Here is a 19,861-nt window from a genome sequence, read left to right as displayed (position 1 = left end):
ACTCAAAGTACATTTTGGGAAATGTTATGTAATGTGGTTTTCAAATAACCTGGGGCATGACTGGAAGCATTTCATGGGAGGTCAAAAATTATCTTTTGCCGGCTTACATAAAAGGACAACATGAGTATAAGGAGACTAAAGAGGAAACAGGCTAATGACAGCCTATTAAGATTTTCAAAAAGTTTTCTTGGTTACCCATATGCTTACTGCCTATATAGGTAAGTGAGTGGGAGTTTATGGAACTAAACTATGGGGTATGGGCAAGCTGGAGGAGCTTCAATCTGTGGATTGTTGTCTTCTCTCTCGTCTGCTGGGTGTGTCTCCTTTTACAGAAGCATGCATCACTTGCCTTGAGATGGCTCAGGCTTATATCTCTGATACTGTGCTGCTTAAGCCCATTTTATTTTGGTAGTAATTATGACTAAAGCCATGATGATAATCTTACTGGATGTAATGTTAAGGCACTTGTTCTCTCTGGGTAGTTATCAACATTTTGAATGATTGGCCTACTAATGGGAGAGGCATTTGGAACTGTGGACCTGGGCTCCTGCGTTGATGACCCCTCCAGTCTTGCTACAGTACCCATTGGAGTATTTAAAATTAAGCTCCTTGTGCTTTTGGCCAGTAACAGGGTCAGGAGGACGTCTGTCTCCAGAAGTCTTCTGTCCTACAACGTCTCTTCCCACTTTCACCCTCTTGGATGGCTTTGTGCCTCAAACTAGTTACTCATTTCTATCACAGTTGGCTTGTGACCCATGCTAGATATAATTCCTTAAAGGTAAAGGCTGCAACTAGCAAAGGGCGGCTGTGCAACCTCTAATTGGCATATCCTGTGCTTGTGGTGCTAATGAAACCCTTGCTCACTTGGCTCTCTTCTGTCCCTTAAAACATGATCTGCGGAAATACTATCTTCTCAATTACCCTCAGGGGCTTTGACTTTAGTAATTGGGGACCCGGATTTCTGTTGTTATTTCCATCATCAAATGAAACCAGTGCGATTAAACTTGCCTGTTTTTTACAATCGGCACGGAAAAGAAGAACCATGTTTTTTAGATAACGTTTATAACATTTTACTGTGATTATTTTGACTTGTATTTTGGATCCATTACTATGTGATTTGTGCTACAGGTTTTTATGCTGCCACTCTTTTATGATGAGGTGTTTTAGCAATACTATAGAGTTGATTCATGGAATTATTTGCGTGTAAAACAGGGATTTGTGTGCCATTGTGCGCGCAAATTCCTGTTTTTTACGAATGGGGATCTGCGGGCAGATGGCATGCAAATGCCAGTTTTACATGCTAATAATTCCATGAATTAGTGTTTATGTGTTTTATTTGTATCTTGTATGCTTATGAGTTCACATCAGAAATAGTCATTGACTTGACAAGGGACTGATCATCACGAGCCAGTAGTTCTATCAGAAACCTGTGACTGAACATGCTTCCAGCTGGGCCCCACTACCCATTGCAGACGGCATGATTGCTGTGGCCAAACTTGTGCACCACAGAATAGGAGGCTTTGGGAGCATCATAATTAGCATAGCTGTTCCTGGAGTCCTTCCTTCGGATAAGTTGAGCATCGTTCCTGGCTTTCGGGATCAAGTGACTGTAACGCTCACCTGATTCCCGTAGAGGCGCCGGTCTTGACTGGGCGTATACCGTATCTTCAAAGGTGATGTGTAACACACGGCTGGCTCTTTGGGCTGGACCTCTGTGCACTGTATGTCTGACTCGAAGGGTAAGATGTCTGCAGATAGAAAATATGGGATTAATGAACTGGGTTATTGAATGTCTCTCTCTTCTTCCCTTTCTCTTCTCCTGTAGAACCCCTAAGGTTAACGCTCTCACCTTAGGTAAGTGAACGCCGTGCTCTCCATCTGCCTCGGGGCAGGGTGCTGTAACCAGTTTCTTCACTGGATAAGGGGAGCAGGCCTCTTGACTTCAGAGGACTGCTGTCCGTCGTTTACTGCACGAACGGTAAGTTTCGAGTAATTCTAATGTCTTTAAAAGTCTTTAGTAATGATGTCTCTTGTTTTGCAGGGTTCCGGCGATGGCGGATGACGGGCTGAAGTGAGTTGCAGATGGAGCCCGTGTGATGAATAGAAGCGCCTGGAAGCACGTAAGTAAGCGCTTGTTGCCTGCTTCACGATGCGCTCTAACTGTCTTTTTATTTTGCAGGTACAAGTTCGGAGCGGCTGCAGGGTGCCGGAATACCCACTGGGTTAGATGTGGAAAGGAGTAATGGCACGTGAGTATTAAAGTTCCCCAATGTCTTTAAACGCACCTTGTTTTGTCTTTCAGATGCGGGATGCAGCGCCGAAGGCCTCCGGAGCGTGCAAAGAGTTGGTAAGCTTTTGTCTTTCAGATGCCGGAATGCAGTGCGAAGACCTCCGGAGCGCACGAAGAGTAGGTAAGCCTTTGTCTTTCAGATGCCGGAATGCAGCGCGAGGCGTTGGTGACAGCCGATGGACCAGGTAAGTGAAGCGCTGTCACTGAAGACCGTAATGCTAACCTGTTCTTTCTTGTCTTTATAGGTGTTGCTGAAGACTGGATTTAGGATGGTAAGCCTTTTTCCTTAGGCCCAGGATCAGATGCAGAAGACACGATGAGCGTTCTGCTGCAGAGGATGCAGAATAACGCAAAGCAAGATTCATCCATCGGGTGTGGTTTAAATAGCCTCCTGTAGTGCTTAGGGGTCTCCTTCCACAGCCACGCCTAGGTAAGAAAAGAGTTCCTGCTTTCCAGAAGAGTTGCAGTGTTCTGAACCTAGGGAGTGGCTCCTGCCCCTCCCAACAGGAAAAGTAGTTCCAAACAGAAGAGGATCAGAGGCTCAACTGGCAGGCAAGTAAGCAGCATGGTCTGCTGCAGGTAAGTCCACCCAAGCATTATGAGCCCGGCGCTTCCAGCGCTGGGACTGGGCATATTTATGAGCCTGGTGCCACTGGCGCCAGGACTGGGTCCAAAAGGTCCCAATTGGGACTGGTTGGCACTCGGAACCTGGGTTATGGATCTGCTTCCAAGGGAGTTGGGAAAACCCTGACCTTTTGGAAGCAGAGATCATGACAGTACCCCCCCTCAAGGCCCCTCCCAAACCGGGCTTCTCCGGGGGTTTTGGCTTGTCAGGAAATGTTCGGTGAAATCTTTTGATTAGGCGAGGAGCGTGGACATATTCAGCAGGTTCCCAGGATCTCTCTTGGGGGCCGTAGCCTTTCCAGTCAATTAGGTAAAATAGTTTAGATTTGGAGATCTTGGAGTCCAGAATGCTTTTGACTTCAAACTCGAGTTCTCCATCAACTAGGATGGGTTTTGGAGATTTAGTTAGTCGGGTTTGAGGTTGCACGGGTTTTAATAGAGAGACGTGGAAGACCGGATGTATCTTCATGTGCGGGGGCAAGTCCAACTTGACCGCTACTGGGTTTACTATGGTAGTGATGGAATAGGGACCAAGGTATCTTGGGTTGAATGTGCGTGGCCCTTTTAGAGGTAGATATTTGGTGGCTAACCAGACTTGATCCCCTACTTGATATTGAGGGGCTTCCTTCCGATGTTGATCTGCTCCTTTCTTGTATTGTTCTTTAGCCCTTTGAAGGTGAGAAACAGCTTCCTTAAAGGCTTGGGTGATTGTAGAATGCAGGTAGTCTACTGCTGGTGTTTCAAGATCTTGGAGGGGATCCAACTCCGAGGTTCGAGGGTGACTGCCGTATAAAAGAAAAAACGGGGTTTTCCCAGTTCCCGAATGGACAGAGTTATTGTAGGCATATTCGGCTATCCAAAGGATGTCTTTCCAAGTTTTTTCAGTTTGTTGCAGCATGCAGCGTAAATACTGTTCCAGAGTTTGATTGGTCCTCTCGGTTTGTCCGTCGGTCTGAGGGTGGTGACTGGTCGATAGTCTCACATCAATTTGAGCCGACCAACAGCAACTTCGCCAAAAATGAGAAATAAATTGACTACCTCGATCCGAAATTAGAACCGAAGGAAAACCGTGCAGTCGGACGATGTTTTCGAGAAATTCTCGGGCCAGAGTTGCTGCTGTTGGCAAGCCTTTGAGCGGAATGAAATGCGCTATCTTGGAGAATAAGTCCACGATAACTAGAATCATATTGTATCCGGAGCATGGAGGTAGATCGGTGATGAAGTCCATAGAAACCGTATGCCAAGGGCGAGGTGGGATGTCAATAGGGCGTAAGAGGCCTGCTGGTCTTTCCTTTTGACTCTTGTTTTGGGCGCATACTCCACAGGACATTATAAAGTCTCTGATATCTTTTTTCCAAGACGGCCACCAGAAGTAGCGCTTGATCTTTTCTGAGGTCTTGGCCATACCGGGATGTCCTTCCATTAAAGAATCGTGATAACAAGAGATTACTTTTTTCTGTAAATCTGTGCTGGGGGGGTATAATCGTTCTTGGAAATACAATAAGTTGTCCTTTACTGCAAAGTCCTTTCCCTGCAGATGCCAATTCTGTATGTCTGCTGGAGTTACAAGTTTCCTTAACTTCCTCTATGGATTGTGTGGCGATTACACCCAGAATTCTTTGTTCGGGAATGATTGGTACAGGTTTAGGATTGATCAAGTGTTCTTCCACTCCCATCCGAGAAAGGGCATCAGCTTTACCGTTTTTTGTACCAGGTCGATAGGTAATTATGAAGTCAAACTCGGCAAAGAATAATGCCCAACGGAGTTGTCTAGAGGATTGGGCTTTTGCGGTTTTCAAATATTGCAGGTTTCGGTGATCCGTAATCACAGTAACGGTGTGTCGGGCCCCCAGCAGATAATGCCGCCAAGCCTTAAAGGCAGACTTGATAGCCAGAAGTTCCTTGTCAGTAATCGTGTAATTGATTTCAGGAGGCGAGAATTTGTGGGACCAAAATGCCACGGGATGCAACTGATTGGTTACCGGGTCCTTTTGTGATAGAACTGCCCCCATGGCAAGGCTTGAAGCATCAGTTTCCACGATGTAGGGGAGTTCGGGGCGAGGGTGTTTTAAGATTGGTGCAGAGATAAATTTAGTCTTCAAATCCTGGAAAGCTTGTTCCGCCTCGGTAGACCATTCAAAACATTTGTTTTTCTTTAACAAGGCAGTGATGGGCTGGACTATTTGAGAAAATTCGGGGATAAACCTGCGGTAAAAGTTAGCAAAGCCTAACATGCTTTGCACACCTTTTACGGAGGATGGTGATGGCCATTTGAGAACTGCATCGACCTTCTTTGAATCCATACGCACTCCGCTAGGTGATAATATGAATCCCAAGAATTCAACTTCAGTCACGTTGAAAACACATTTTTCCAACTTAGCGAAAAGTTTGTGTTGACGCAATCTTTCGAGGACCATTTTCACGTGTTTCCGATGTTCAGATTCCGATGAAGAATAAACGAGGATGTCGTCAATGTAAACAACAACACACACTTCTATGAGCTCTCTGAGGACATCGTTCATAAAATATTGAAAGGCGGCCGGGGCATTGCAAAGTCCGAAGGGCATGACCTGATATTCAAATAGCCCATATTTGGTGCGGAAGGCCGTCTTCCATTCATCGCCCTCTTTTACTCGTACCAAGTGGTAGGCTCCTCTAAGATCCAGCTTTGTATGTATGCATGCTTTTCTGACTTGGTCCAGGAGTTCAGGGATCAAAGGTAACGGATATCTATTCTTGACGGTGATCTGGTTCAGGGAGCGATAATCTATACAAGTTCTAAGGTCTACTTCCTTTTTTGGAACGAAGAACAAAGCTGAAGAAGCAGGGGACTTGGAAGGACGAATAAACCCATTTGCCAGGTATTGATCCAGGTATTGTCGAAGGTGAAGGTTCTCAGGCTCGGTGAGGGCATAAATTCTACTACAAGGAGGAGTAGATCCAGGTATCAGGTCTATCTGGCAGTCATAAGACCTATGAGGGGGTAGAGAGTTAGCCTGATCCTTCCGGAAAACATCTTGGTATTCTAGGTATTCGGGAGGTAACTGGGGAGTCTCTGAAGAAATTGCTGCCAGTGCAACTCCAGGTGGAGGGTGACAAGTAGAGACACATTCTGGAAACTGGACCGTTCTTGCTCGCCAATCGATCAGAGGATTGTGTTTCTCTAACCAAGGTATTCCTAGAATAATCTGAAACTGAGGAGCCTTGATCACATCGAACACGATCTTCTCATGGTGTCCATCTTGACTTACTAGCATCACTTCTTGAGTGGTATGCGTTACTGGTCCGGAGGCTATCTCCGTTCCATCCACCGTAGTAATGACGTCCTTTACAGCCTTGGGACAAAGAGTTAGATTCATCCTCAAAACCATTTCATGATCCACATAATTGCCGATGGCACCGCTGTCGACGTAAGCTTCAATTGCATGTAATCGATCCGGATTATCAGGGCTAATGAGGACCATAGGTATCACGAAATGCGAGGTCACGGAACTGGTTTTCACGCTCGGCAAGAGGACCTCTATTCTTGTCGGGCGAGGTCGTTTCCCTGCTCAGAGTTTGTAACTTTGGTAACTGCAGCTCCTACTGCCTTCTTGGCAGGTTTCACCGGACAGTCTCGAAGAAAGTGCCCTGAGTTTCCGCAATAGAGGCATAATTGCAACTGTTTTCTCCTTTCCCGCTCCTTTTGTGTTAGAGGACCTTTCAGGCCCCCTATTTGCATGGGTTCCCCAGAGTCTACTCCTTTGGAAGGAGTTGGCGGTTTGGAAAATACTCGATAATCAAACTTGGAACGATCGGCCTTCCTGTTCTGCAGTCTGTTATCTATTTGAACGACTAAGTCTATATAGTCCGAACAATCTTGTGGGGGATTCACTACTTGGGCTAACACATCTTTGAGCTCTCCACGTAGACCTCTATAAAACAGCATAATCCTTTTGTCCTCAGGCCATTGAGTTTCCACTATCAGTCTGTTGAAAGACGCAATATAAGCCAAAAGGTCTTGATTACCTTGTTGCAACGAAAGAAGCTCATTGTCCAAGGCCTGCCCCTGTGAATGTCTTGCAAACAGTTTTTCCATACTGAGCTGAAAAGCTTGAAAATCATGGAGGACCGGATCATCTTGATTTACTAGAGGGATCGACCAGTCTGCCGCATTGCCACTAAGGTACGAAAGCACGAAAGCTACTTTAGCTTGATCAGTTGGAAAGGCTGCTGGCCGGCATAAGAAATGCAACCGGCACTGATTGATAAATACTGCAAACCTCTTTGGGTCACCAGAAAGTCGTTTGGGCGGAGCCAGAGGTACATTCCCAGGTAGGTTGATCTGCACTGGATTCATAGAGGATGTAGAAGGAAGATTTCCCCCAGATGCGGGTAACGGGGTCTGTCCGGCTTGTGACTGTAGCAATTGTCTAGCGAGATCATCTGTTCGCTCCTTGGAAATAATCAGTTCCCTTCTTAGAGCGTTCGTTTCCTGACGGGCTGCATGCACTTCTGCCCTTAGTTCCCCAAGTAACTGGGCTAGCTGGTCGGTATCCGAGGTTTCCATAGCGCCTGGACGGGAGTTTTGCGGTAGGCTTTGCGTTCTGTAACGCTCACCTGATTCCCGTAGAGGCGCCGGTCTTGACTGGGCGTATACCGTATCTTCAAAGGTGATGTGTAACACACGGCTGGCTCTTTGGGCTGGACCTCTGTGCACTGTATGTCTGACTCGAAGGGTAAGATGTCTGCAGATAGAAAATATGGGATTAATGAACTGGGTTATTGAATGTCTCTCTCTTCTTCCCTTTCTCTTCTCCTGTAGAACCCCTAAGGTTAACGCTCTCACCTTAGGTAAGTGAACGCCGTGCTCTCCATCTGCCTCGGGGCAGGGTGCTGTAACCAGTTTCTTCACTGGATAAGGGGAGCAGGCCTCTTGACTTCAGAGGACTGCTGTCCGTCGTTTACTGCACGAACGGTAAGTTTCGAGTAATTCTAATGTCTTTAAAAGTCTTTAGTAATGATGTCTCTTGTTTTGCAGGGTTCCGGCGATGGCGGATGACGGGCTGAAGTGAGTTGCAGATGGAGCCCGTGTGATGAATAGAAGCGCCTGGAAGCACGTAAGTAAGCGCTTGTTGCCTGCTTCACGATGCGCTCTAACTGTCTTTTTATTTTGCAGGTACAAGTTCGGAGCGGCTGCAGGGTGCCGGAATACCCACTGGGTTAGATGTGGAAAGGAGTAATGGCACGTGAGTATTAAAGTTCCCCAATGTCTTTAAACGCACCTTGTTTTGTCTTTCAGATGCGGGATGCAGCGCCGAAGGCCTCCGGAGCGTGCAAAGAGTTGGTAAGCTTTTGTCTTTCAGATGCCGGAATGCAGTGCGAAGACCTCCGGAGCGCACGAAGAGTAGGTAAGCCTTTGTCTTTCAGATGCCGGAATGCAGCGCGAGGCGTTGGTGACAGCCGATGGACCAGGTAAGTGAAGCGCTGTCACTGAAGACCGTAATGCTAACCTGTTCTTTCTTGTCTTTATAGGTGTTGCTGAAGACTGGATTCAGGATGGTAAGCCTTTTTCCTTAGGCCCAGGATCAGATGCAGAAGACACGATGAGCGTTCTGCTGCAGAGGATGCAGAATAACGCAAAGCAAGATTCATCCATCGGGTGTGGTTTAAATAGCCTCCTGTAGTGCTTAGGGGTCTCCTTCCACAGCCACGCCTAGGTAAGAAAAGAGTTCCTGCTTTCCAGAAGAGTTGCAGTGTTCTGAACCTAGGGAGTGGCTCCTGCCCCACCCAACAGGAAAAGTAGTTCCAAACAGAAGAGGATCAGAGGCTCAACTGGCAGGCAAGTAAGCAGCATGGTCTGCTGCAGGTAAGTCCACCCAAGCATTATGAGCCCGGCGCTTCCAGCGCTGGGACTGGGCATATTTATGAGCCTGGTGCCACTGGCGCCAGGACTGGGTCCAAAAGGTCCCAATTGGGACTGGTTGGCACTCGGAACCTGGGTTATGGATCTGCTTCCAAGGGAGTTGGGAAAACCCTGACCTTTTGGAAGCAGAGATCATGACAGTACCCCCCCTCAAGGCCCCTCCCAAACCGGGCTTCTCCGGGGGTTTTGGCTTGTCAGGAAATGTTCGGTGAAATCTTTTGATTAGGCGAGGAGCGTGGACATATTCAGCAGGTTCCCAGGATCTCTCTTGGGGGCCGTAGCCTTTCCAGTCAATTAGGTAAAATAGTTTAGATTTGGAGATCTTGGAGTCCAGAATGCTTTTGACTTCAAACTCGAGTTCTCCATCAACTAGGATGGGTTTTGGAGATTTAGTTAGTCGGGTTTGAGGTTGCACGGGTTTTAATAGAGAGACGTGGAAGACCGGATGTATCTTCATGTGCGGGGGCAAGTCCAACTTGACCGCTACTGGGTTTACTATGGTAGTGATGGAATAGGGACCAAGGTATCTTGGGTTGAATGTGCGTGGCCCTTTTAGAGGTAGATATTTGGTGGCTAACCAGACTTGATCCCCTACTTGATATTGAGGGGCTTCCTTCCGATGTTGATCTGCTCCTTTCTTGTATTGTTCTTTAGCCCTTTGAAGGTGAGAAACAGCTTCCTTAAAGGCTTGGGTGATTGTAGAATGCAGGTAGTCTACTGCTGGTGTTTCAAGATCTTGGAGGGGATCCAACTCCGAGGTTCGAGGGTGACTGCCGTATAAAAGAAAAAACGGGGTTTTCCCAGTTCCCGAATGGACAGAGTTATTGTAGGCATATTCGGCTATCCAAAGGATGTCTTTCCAAGTTTTTTCAGTTTGTTGCAGCATGCAGCGTAAATACTGTTCCAGAGTTTGATTGGTCCTCTCGGTTTGTCCGTCGGTCTGAGGGTGGTGACTGGTCGATAGTCTCACATCAATTTGAGCCGACCAACAGCAACTTCGCCAAAAATGAGAAATAAATTGACTACCTCGATCCGAAATTAGAACCGAAGGAAAACCGTGCAGTCGGACGATGTTTTCGAGAAATTCTCGGGCCAGAGTTGCTGCTGTTGGCAAGCCTTTGAGCGGAATGAAATGCGCTATCTTGGAGAATAAGTCCACGATAACTAGAATCGTATTGTATCCGGAGCATGGAGGTAGATCGGTGATGAAGTCCATAGAAACCGTATGCCAAGGGCGAGGTGGGATGTCAATAGGGCATAAGAGGCCTGCTGGTCTTTCCTTTTGACTCTTGTTTTGGGCGCATACTCCACAGGACATTATAAAGTCTCTGATATCTTTTTTCCAAGACGGCCACCAGAAGTAGCGCTTGATCTTTTCTGAGGTCTTGGCCATACCGGGATGTCCTTCCATTAAAGAATCGTGATAACAAGAGATTACTTTTTTCTGTAAATCTGTGCTGGGGGGGTATAATCGTTCTTGGAAATACAATAAGTTGTCCTTTACTGCAAAGTCCTTTCCCTGCAGATGCCAATTCTGTATGTCTGCTGGAGTTACAAGTTTCCTTAACTTCCTCTATGGATTGTGTGGCGATTACACCCAGAATTCTTTGTTCGGGAATGATTGGTACAGGTTTAGGATTGATCAAGTGTTCTTCCACTCCCATCCGAGAAAGGGCATCAGCTTTACCGTTTTTTGTACCAGGTCGATAGGTAATTATGAAGTCAAACTCGGCAAAGAATAATGCCCAACGGAGTTGTCTAGAGGATTGGGCTTTTGCGGTTTTCAAATATTGCAGGTTTCGGTGATCCGTAATCACAGTAACGGTGTGTCGGGCCCCCAGCAGATAATGCCGCCAAGCCTTAAAGGCAGACTTTATAGCCAGAAGTTCCTTGTCAGTAATCGTGTAATTGATTTCAGGAGGCGAGAATTTGTGGGACCAAAATGCCACGGGATGCAACTGATTGGTTACCGGGTCCTTTTGTGATAGAACTGCCCCCATGGCAAGGCTTGAAGCATCAGTTTCCACGATGTAGGGGAGTTCGGGGCGAGGGTGTTTTAAGATTGGTGCAGAGATAAATTTAGTCTTCAAATCCTGGAAAGCTTGTTCCGCCTCGGTAGACCATTCAAAACATTTGTTTTTCTTTAACAAGGCAGTGATGGGCTGGACTATTCGAGAAAATTCGGGGATAAACCTGCGGTAAAAGTTAGCAAAGCCTAACATGCTTTGCACACCTTTTACGGAGGATGGTGATGGCCATTTGAGAACTGCATCGACCTTCTTTGAATCCATACGCACTCCGCTAGGTGATAATATGAATCCCAAGAATTCAACTTCAGTCACGTTGAAAACACATTTTTCCAACTTAGCGAAAAGTTTGTGTTGACGCAATCTTTCGAGGACCATTTTCACGTGTTTCCGATGTTCAGATTCCGATGAAGAATAAACGAGGATGTCGTCAATGTAAACAACAACACACACTTCTATGAGCTCTCTGAGGACATCGTTCATAAAATATTGAAAGGCGGCCGGGGCATTGCAAAGTCCGAAGGGCATGACCTGATATTCAAATAGCCCATATTTGGTGCGGAAGGCCGTCTTCCATTCATCGCCCTCTTTTACTCGTACCAAGTGGTAGGCTCCTCTAAGATCCAGCTTTGTATGTATGCATGCTTTTCTGACTTGGTCCAGGAGTTCAGGGATCAAAGGTAACGGATATCTATTCTTGACGGTGATCTGGTTCAGGGAGCGATGATCTATACAAGTTCTAAGGTCTACTTCCTTTTTTGGAACGAAGAACAAAGCTGAAGAAGCAGGGGACTTGGAAGGACGAATAAACCCATTTGCCAGGTATTGATCCAGGTATTGTCGAAGGTGAAGGTTCTCAGGCTCGGTGAGGGCATAAATTCTACTACAAGGAGGAGTAGATCCAGGTATCAGGTCTATCTGGCAGTCATAAGACCTATGAGGGGGTAGAGAGTTAGCCTGATCCTTCCGGAAAACATCTTGGTATTCTAGGTATTCGGGAGGTAACTGGGGAGTCTCTGAAGAAATTGCTGCCTGTGCAACTCCAGGTGGAGGGTGACAAGTAGAGACACATTCTGGAAACTGGACCGTTCTTGCTCGCCAATCGATCAGAGGATTGTGTTTCTCTAACCAAGGTATTCCTAGAATAATCTGAAACTGAGGAGCCTTGATCACATCGAACACGATCTTCTCATGGTGTCCATCTTGACTTACTAGCATCACTTCTTGAGTGGTATGCGTTACTGGTCCGGAGGCTATCTCCGTTCCATCCACCGTAGTAATGACGTCCTTTACAGCCTTGGGACAAAGAGTTAGATTCATCCTCAAAACCATTTCATGATCCACATAATTGCCGATGGCACCGCTGTCGACGTAAGCTTCAATTGCATGTAATCGATCCGGATTATCAGGGCTAATGAGGACCATAGGTATCACGAAATGCGAGGTCACGGAACTGGTTTTCACGCTCGGCAAAAGGACCTCTATTCTTGTCGGGCGAGGTCGTTTCCCTGCTCAGAGTTTGTAACTTTGGTAACTGCAGCTCCTACTGCCTTCTTGGCAGGTTTCACCGGACAGTCTCGAAGAAAGTGCCCTGAGTTTCCGCAATAGAGGCATAATTGCAACTGTTTTCTCCTTTCCCGCTCCTTTTGTGTTAGAGGACCTTTCAGGCCCCCTATTTGCATGGGTTCCCCGGAGTCTACTCCTTTGGAAGGAGTTGGCGGTTTGGAAAATACTCGATAATCAAACTTGGAACGATCGGCCTTCCTGTTCTGCAGTCTGTGATCTATTTGAACGACTAAGTCTATATAGTCCGAACAATCTTGTGGGGGATTCACTACTTGGGCTAACACATCTTTGAGCTCTCCACGTAGACCTCTATAAAACAGCATAATCCTTTTGTCCTCAGGCCATTGAGTTTCCACTATCAGTCTGTTGAAAGACGCAATATAAGCCAAAAGGTCTCGATTACCTTGTTGCAACGAAAGAAGCTCATTGTCCAAGGCCTGCCCCTGTGAATGTCTTGCAAACAGTTTTTCCATACTGAGCTGAAAAGCTTGAAAATCATGGAGGACCGGATCATCTTGATTTACTAGAGGGATCGACCAGTCTGCCGCATTGCCACTAAGGTACGAAAGCACGAAAGCTACTTTAGCTTGATCAGTTGGAAAGGCTGCTGGCCGGCATAAGAAATGCAACCGGCACTGATTGATAAATACTGCAAACCTCTTTGGGTCACCAGAAAATCGTTTGGGCGGAGCCAGAGGTACATTCCCAGGTAGGTTGATCTGCACTGGATTCATAGAGGATGTAGAAGGAAGATTTCCCCCAGATGCGGGTAACGGGGTCTGTCCGGCTTGTGACTGTAGCAATTGTCTAGCGAGATCATCTGTTCGCTCCTTGGAAATAATCAGTTCCCTTCTTAGAGCGTTCGTTTCCTGACGGGCTGCATGCACTTCTGCCCTTAGTTCCCCAAGTAACTGGGCTAGCTGGTCGGTATCCGAGGTTTCCATAGCGCCTGGACGGGAGTTTTGCGGTAGGCTTTGCGTTCTGTAACGCTCACCTGATTCCCGTAGAGGCGCCGGTCTTGACTGGGCGTATACCGTATCTTCAAAGGTGATGTGTAACACACGGCTGGCTCTTTGGGCTGGACCTCTGTGCACTGTATGTCTGACTCGAAGGGTAAGATGTCTGCAGATAGAAAATATGGGATTAATGAACTGGGTTATTGAATGTCTCTCTCTTCTTCCCTTTCTCTTCTCCTGTAGAACCCCTAAGGTTAACGCTCTCACCTTAGGTAAGTGAACGCCGTGCTCTCCATCTGCCTCGGGGCAGGGTGCTGTAACCAGTTTCTTCACTGGATAAGGGGAGCAGGCCTCTTGACTTCAGAGGACTGCTGTCCGTCGTTTACTGCACGAACGGTAAGTTTCGAGTAATTCTAATGTCTTTAAAAGTCTTTAGTAATGATGTCTCTTGTTTTGCAGGGTTCCGGCGATGGCGGATGACGGGCTGAAGTGAGTTGCAGATGGAGCCCGTGTGATGAATAGAAGCGCCTGGAAGCACGTAAGTAAGCGATTCTTGCCTGCTTCACGATGCGCTCTAACTGTCTTTTTATTTTGCAGGTACAAGTTCGGAGCGGCTGCAGGGTGCCGGAATACCCACTGGGTTAGATGTGGAAAGGAGTAATGGCACGTGAGTATTAAAGTTCCCCAATGTCTTTAAACGCACCTTGTTTTGTCTTTCAGATGCGGGATGCAGCGCCGAAGGCCTCCGGAGCGTGCGAAGAGTTGGTAAGCTTTTGTCTTTCAGATGCCGGAATGCAGTGCGAAGACCTCCGGAGCGCACAAAGAGTAGGTAAGCCTTTGTCTTTCAGATGCCGGAATGCAGCGCGAGGCGTTGGTGACAGCCGATGGACCAGGTAAGTGAAGCGCTGTCACTGAAGACCGTAATGCTAACCTGTTCTTTCTTGTCTTTATAGGTGTTGCTGAAGACTGGATTCAGGATGGTAAGCCTTTTTCCTTAGGCCCAGGATCAGATGCAGAAGACACGATGAGCGTTCTGCTGCAGAGGATGCAGAATAACGCAAAGAAAGATTCATCCATCGGGTTTGGTTTAAATAGCCTCCTGTAGTGCTTAGGGGTCTCCTTCCACAGCCACGCCTAGGTAAGAAAAGAGTTCCTGCTTTCCAGAAGAGTTCCAGTGTTCTGAACCTAGGGAGTGGCTCCTGCCCCACCCAACAGGAAAAGTAGTTCCAAACAGAAGAGGATCAGAGGCTCAACTGGCAGGCAAGTAAGCAGCATGGTCTGCTGCAGGTAAGTCCACCCAAGCATTATGAGCCCGGCGCTTCCAGCGCTGGGACTGGGCATATTTATGAGCCTGGTGCCACTGGCGCCAGGACTGGGTCCAAAAGGTCCCAATTGGGACTGGTTGGCACTCGGAACCGGGGTTATGGGTCTGCTTCCAAGGGAGTTGGGAAAACACTGACCTTTTGGAAGCAGAGATCATGACAGTGACCTGGGCATAGGACTACAGAGCAGCCACAGATGGAGTAGAGTCCTGCTCTCTTGGCCAATTGGCCTTATGGTCTCTGGCCCCAGCATACTCCTCCACAGCATTCTCAAAAACAGAAGTGGTCTACACTCAAGCCAATCGGGTGTCACCCTGACCCCAGTTCAGACCACTGAAGCTGCAAGAGAAGCAGGCGTCTGCTCTCAGGGCTATCAGGCCTCCTCACTGGCCTCAGCATAGATCTTTGTTGCCAGAACAGCCAGAGAAAGTCACTCAATGATATCTGCAAAGAGATCACCATCCACAAGGGTGGGTGTAATGGGTACAGTTGGTGGGGTGGGGATAGTGAAGCTGAAACAGGTACAACAAAAATGGTTTAACTCCTTTGCCCCATAGGATAGCGCAGGTTTGAAACAGGCTATGCTCTTCAAGCGGGTGCTTGATAATAATAGTACTATGGTTTTAAAATAAAATCTTATGTTCACCCACCTGCAGGTGGCTTCTGCCTTTATCCACACCAGGCAGCAAATAGCACATGCATAATGAAGAAATGGAAGACACAGGGACACACTTCCACTGGGCCAGGAGCGCATTCTTGCTACGGAACATTCAGCAGACAAGCCCCACCCAAGGCGAATGGAAATTGTAGGCCAGCCAGGAATCCATTTTTCTCCCCTTCTTTTTTAACATGGGCATTTTAGTAAGGAGGAGGCATCTCCCCTCTCTGCTCCGTCCCCCACTGTAACCCTCACCCACCTTACAGCAGGGTCCCCTGAAGCTGACCCACACAGCATAGACAGGGTAGCAGAGCCGGTTCTATGCCAGAAAACACTGCCCTAACACTTTGAGGAGGTTGTAGTCTCCCCCACACAGGTGGAAGCAGCCAGGGACTGCAATTACATGTGTGGCTACTCGGACGTCCCCTCCCTCAGACATGGGCTGCAATGTACACAATTACAGAGAAGAAGTTAAGGCCACTATAGAACACTCGGCCCTGGTCTGTTTGGGATCTGCATGCAAACTGGCAATTTAATCATGTGGTTTTGCATACGTGGAAAATATAATTGTTAAAAAACAGTCCCTTTATCTAATGCAACTGCAAATAGGTGAAATATAGCAATCGGTTTGTCTTGTGTTGGAACTCGCTGTGAGAGTGGAAGGGCAGCCTAATGGCAGCATTGGTGTTTTCTTTAACTCACCAAATTTTGTTGTATCAGCATTATCAGATGCTTGAATGACCCTCAGTAAATGAACTTTATTTTATGTTTAAGTAGGGTTCACAGTGGAATGTTTTTGCTACTCTGGATTGTCTAGTTGTATGAAACATCACATCACATCAAATAGTATTCTACCTTAAAGCACGTTTATAATCAGTGTCACTCTGCTTTGTTGCTGATATGATTCGCATTTCACTAGTCAATAATGGTAAAAAACAGAGTAAGGACGCCAATAATCAGGATTTAGCACCGCAAGCAAAAGAGAAAGGTGAAATCAAACCAGAATTGAACTGGAAATAAGCAAGCAATGATAAAAAAAAGAGTGTAAGCATGTATCCACAGTGTGGTCCATAAAGAGGAGAAGACACATGAAGGAATTCTTGTTTACTATACGCTCTTAATCCCCTCAGTATTCCTGAACCACTAGGGCTTATACGTCCCAAGACACACAATAATTTTGCATTCCTTGCAAAATGGGGAAATGCTTTACGGAAGAAAGCTGCAGGAAATTCATGTAAAACCTCCTCGAATTGACAGTTTAAAGACTACCCCCTCCACACAGCAGGCACGGGTTTATGTACTGAACACTTGCACCCAGTTAAAACCCAATGGAATCATTTGTTTTTCTCGAAACAGTTATAATATAGTGTTTTTTGCTTCTTACGCCATGAACTTAAGCAAAACGTGTATGCTTACCTATTAGGCCAATAGGAATCCGACGAGATCCTTATATTGGTTTTTGCACCAACCTTCCTTTTAAAAAAGTGCACTTGCAATTTGCAAGAGTAAAATGTGTCTTTCACACAGCAGTGACTAATCATCCTAACAAGTCATGCAACCCTCCACAACAAGCCACATTTTAAATTAGCTAGTAATTTGGGGGTGGAGACTGCATGAAAATGCAGAATCCAGCAGACCCACTTTTCCAAGAAATTTAGTACAATTGAAGTCATGAGGGTATTCGGATTCTGACTACTTGCCTATTCGTGTTAGCACATCATAAGCCGAATCATTTATGTCACATTAAAAGAAATTTAAGCCTACCGCTTTCGTCCCTACAAATAGCTAAATGTCCCTATTCCAGAGAATAAGCTCACTGTCCCTTGGGGTATGGTTTCGATAGTGTGGCGCTGGTGTGTCGCGTGTCTGGGGAGAAACAAAACAAAAGAGCACTCCCTACCCTGGCTCACTACTTTCCTATCCTAAAAAGTTTTTTTGGACACTGAAGTCAGTCAACGATTATCTTTAATAGTGTTGCTGTCCCTTCATGTGACTTATCCTAAAAGATAGTGGTATATCCATCATTTAGTGGGATTAATTCCACTGGGTTCTGATAAAACAGTATGTTTGTCCTATGATCCAGATCACTCTATACTTAACGTGAATCTGATAGGTGGGATTAGCTGCCTAACCCAACCTGTGCTATTTGTAGGGACGAAAGCGGTAGGCTTAAATTTCTTTTAATGTGACATAAATGATTCCACTTTTCCAAGCACCATTAAATGAGAGAGGAGAACCCGGCTCCAGACATAGTTGCCACAGAAGCAGCAGCAGCCAGGCTCCCAGCTCACTCACAGGCAGCCCATCAGTCTGGCCCCAAACTCCAACCGAGGCAGCCCATCACCCTGGACTCCATCACCCACCCAGCAGCCCATCTGCCTAGATCCAGCCCCCACCACAGGCAACCCATAAACCTGCCCCTTGCCACCACCAGAGGTAGCACATCAGCCTGGCCAGAAGCCACCAGCCCAGAAAGCCCATGAGAATGACCTGAACCACCACCCAGCAATCCAATCAAAAGCGTTACAAGTCCCAACCGGAGGCAGCCAATCAGCTGAAACCCAAGCGCAGCAGGCAGCCCATCGACCTGGGCCCTAATTCCCACCTCAGACTGCACATAGGCCTTGCACCCAGCCTCAAACCACGCAGAAGCACCAACACAGGAGGAGCGGTAGGAGAGCGTGAAAGCCCTACACACAGAGGTTATACCAGCTAAGACCACACAGACCACGGTCCTTACCACCTACTGCCTGGACATGCCATTAATCTTTAGCCCGCTGGCAGAAATTGAATGCTATGTTGAGTCTGACAAGGACACAATTACAACAATGCCCACATCACAGTGCTCCATTTCTGTACCACAGGCAGTTTTCAGCAGACTCTGCACCAGGGTCATGGCATCACCCAGCCACTCTGCAACCACATCTTCTCAGAGGTGTTTTCCACCATGATGGGACCAATGTATTGGCAGCTCTTTTTCCCCACAGACCCTGTTGTCCTAAATCAGATCAAGGGCCAGTTACATGGGATTGCGGGATTCCTAATGAGTTTGGAGCCCTGGACTGTACACACATGGACTTTGCACCAGCCAGGTCATGAGAGCACGTCTTCTTCAACAGACGCACTCAGCACAACACCAACATGCAAATGGTTGTAATGCAAACATGCTCATCACACATGTGTGCCAGATTTCCTGTCTCTACGAACTACTCCAGTATCCATGCCCAGAGCAACCTGCCTCGCATCACAGAGGGATTACAGTAATGCTAGTCATAGCTGTTGCATATGTTCATGACAGCACACACCCTAACGAATGCGTGTTATCACATACCTAAAAACATGTTTCCAAACCACAACCCACTATGAATGCACATAGTGACAGCATCCTAATGTGATGGGAGACACGTGGCTGTCATGTGCGGGAAAAAGAAGCAGATTTGGGTCACCCCACTTTTTCATTTGCCAAGCAATTGCCACCTTACAAGTCTCAAAATGATAGTAATCACTAATCCTTCAATGCAACCTTTCACCTGTTCTGCCCATAACTGTCTCATTACTGCATCTGTCCCACTAGCAGTGGAATCTCTGACTGCACTCTCTAGGCACCAACAGACTCCCTGCCCCATCGCAAGGTGGAACTCTTTTCTCATAATGGCAAATGAAAATGGAAGGCCATACACAAAATAGGGTCATTACTCCTGCCATATAAGTCAAATATTGCATTGACTCATATCACTTGTATAACACACGAGAGGGATTCCGCCAACATTCAGTTGGTCATACCTCTAGTTTTGTATTAATGTTTTTCACAAGTGTTTTGGCATGGATAAATCGCCAATCAGACCCATCCGCAGTCTGAGATTGGGTGAAAGGGGTTACAGATAAAATTAAGTAAACTATACCACATGTATTCAGGGGATAGCCTTATTAAATTGCCCATGCCATTGACTTTATTCCTTGTTTTTCAGGCTGCAGTCAAATGTAGACCAATCCTAAGTCTATGTCGGGGTTAGGATCCCTAGGTGTAGTGTGGGCTAGCTGGAAATGGGCAAAGTCCTTGGACATTTCAGGCACCGATTTGTGACGCCTTCTTCCGGGCCAAGGATTGGTCACCATTTAACTGCAGCCAGACCCTAATTAGGGCTTTTTTGAGGACACACACTTTTTGAAAGTTTTTAATTTTTTCTCTTATTACTACTAACTGAACTATGTATATGTTTTAGTTCGTAACCTGGTTAAATAATGCTCTGCACTACTCTCTGCTTGAACAACTATGTACTCAACTGTGGTGCTGTGATTTTATGTTTGTCTAATATGTTGTTCTTTGAACATAGGAGACTCAAGCTAAAATAGTAGCCATTGGTTTGTACTACTTTAATGTCTTACAATTGCTACTGAAAAACAAGGAATAAAGCCAATGGCATAGCCAATTTAATAAGGCTATCCCCTGAATACATGTGTTACAGTTTATTTTATCTGTAACCCTGTTCACCCTTTCTCAGACTGCGGATGG

Source organism: Ambystoma mexicanum, chromosome 5q (genome assembly GCF_040938575.1).
Source record: "Ambystoma mexicanum isolate Mex_15411 chromosome 5q, UKY_AmexF1_1, whole genome shotgun sequence".
NCBI classification, from domain to species: Eukaryota; Metazoa; Chordata; class Amphibia; order Caudata; family Ambystomatidae; genus Ambystoma; species Ambystoma mexicanum.
The sequence above is the reverse complement of the archived record's forward strand: the minus strand, read 5'-3'. Positions refer to the sequence as shown.